The following is a 2563-nucleotide window of genomic DNA, read 5'->3' on the forward strand; positions in this document are numbered from 1 at the left end:
AAGGGCTTCGTTGCTGTACAGGGATCCGCACCATGACTACCCTGGCCACAATTGGCACAAAGAGCAGCACTCGCATTGCACGACGTGCTGGTGTGCCCAAAATGTTGACATTTATAACAGCGCAAAGGACTAGGGATATAAGGACGAACTTTGAGACGATAGAAACCAGCCTTAACGTAATCAGGAAGCGTTGGCAAACTGAAAGTAAGAATCAGTGACTGGGTAGCTACGAGTTCACCTGACTTCTTACTTTTGATGCGAGCTACGTCTACAACGTGTTGGTCCGCTAACTCCGACTTTATCTCCTCCTCGGTGGCATTAAGGAGATCCCAACACGAGATCACACCTCGAGAAACGTTCAGTAGACGATGGGGTTCTACGGACACGTTCACTTGGCCAATTGCAGTTAACTTCATCAGCTTCGCAGTTTGCCGCTCGTCGACGGTTTCCACCAGTAAGGTGCCATTCCGCAATTCCTTAATATCTTTAACCTGTCCGGCGTTATAAGTTATAACTTTATTAATAACAAAAGGTGACAAGCCCTTCAGAGCACTCGGACGGTTATCGGTAGCATCGGCACCATCAGTTACTTTATCTTTAATTACAAGATATCGGACCACGGGTGTCGCGATACTTGTCTTTTCCACATTCTCGCTGACGGAATTTTCGATCTCGCTCTCAGTCAGTTTGGGCTTTATATTAGAGGGCGAGCCCGGACCCGTTTTGTTTGTTTTGATACCCATAAAAGTGTAAATATTAATAAACATGGATAAAGGGGAAAAAGGGTGTGAGGTCACACCGGGGCGTTAATAGGGGAACTAACGCTACCCCCTGGCAATCCCTTCAGCACGCCCGACACCTTAGGATCAGCGTGGGGCCAACGCGGTCAAGGGGAATGGAAGTGCAAGGAAACCATTCCCGTCGACAAAAAACGCGTGGCCCCGGAAAAAGAAGAAGTTAAACAAAACAAAAGAAACCTGTCCAACAAAAAGATAGACCCCCGCCAGCCCAGGAAGAACAAAACAAAACAAAAAGGTGCGGATTTTTTTTTATTTTTAATTTTGTTGTTTTTTATACTATTTTTAGTTTTGCGATTATTTTGTTTTTTTTAATATATTTGCAAAGACGCAACACGCCGGACAACACAAACACTGGACGCAGACAACAGTAGGCCGGGTGGGTGCACGTCCTCCCCAAGTGGAGGAAGACGTCCACTAGACCTGCCTCTTCTCGACTCCCACCAACCACCCGCGAGTCCGGTAGCGGTATTAGCGGCTGAGAGGGCGTGCAATGATATGAAGATGAGGGGTGATAGATGAATGAAAGATGAAGCCGCCCGCTCAGCTCCACCCCCTCCCCGACGATGACGGTCCGCTACATGGAGGGGGTCAATTGATGAATAATATCCAGGTGTTATTGGAACATGGTGGCGTTCAACTTTATCATCGATAACATTAGTAATTATAATTTCTTCATTTTCAACAACATTGTAAAAACTCCACGGAATATTAATTTGTGTTAATGCAACAGCCCATTCCCCATCACTTAAATCAATAGGTTGTGCCAATTTAACTCGAAATGATGATGTGGTATTATTATCAAAAAGATTGCTACTTGGATTTGAAGGAAGAGTAGCGTAAAAGTCGTGTCTAAAGTTCGAATTCATTTTGCAGACTGAATAGAATTTGATCTAATCCACGAATTCATACTTGATGGATATCCTAACCATTTTACATACGTCCACCCATTTGTACGTTTCAATACTTTTTCAATGAGATATATTTTCTTTGAATTTATAATTACTTTCTGTAATTCTTGTGCATAAAATATTCCTTTAATTTCTTCACCGTTCCAATCTTTTAATTTGTAAGTGACAGGATCTGACTTAATACATTTGTCAACAATAAATATTTCTTATTCAATTAGGTAAATATCCATTGTCTAATTTATGTTTATAGTTACTAACACGAACATAATCACCCGAACTAAATTTACAAGTTATATTTTTCTTACTCTTTTTATTTCCGTATAATGTTCCCACACTTGATTCACATTGGAATCATTTACTTGTGCAGGTGCTATTTTAATACTTGAATGTATGAATGATTATAATTTTTTACAATTTGATCTAATACATTAATATAACGATAAGTATTCTTTGCAGTAAAATAACGATACAATCTTTCTTTTAATGTACGTATAAAACTTTCTGCTAACGCGCATTTAATTTCGGAATGAACACTATAATTACTAATTTCATATTCTTTAAACAATTGTTTTACATGACGATTATAAAATTCACCGCCTAAATGTGTTTGTACGCTAAACACAGGTAACTTGAAATTTTTAAAAATTTTTGTTGTTGCTTTTACTATTTCATTGTTTTCTTTGTTTTGAACGAAACACAATATGCATAACGTGAAAAAATATCAATACAACATAATATATATTTATAATTATTATTATACGTTGCAATATTTAGCATATCTTCTAAATCCGTTTGTAATGTTTAATTTGGTGCACTAAAAACGTTCAAAAATTTTACGAGCTGGTGCATGTAATG

Source organism: Thermobia domestica, chromosome 7 (genome assembly GCF_964235325.1).
Source record: "Thermobia domestica chromosome 7, izTheDome1.hap1.1, whole genome shotgun sequence".
In the NCBI taxonomy this organism is placed as follows: domain Eukaryota; kingdom Metazoa; phylum Arthropoda; class Insecta; order Zygentoma; family Lepismatidae; genus Thermobia; species Thermobia domestica.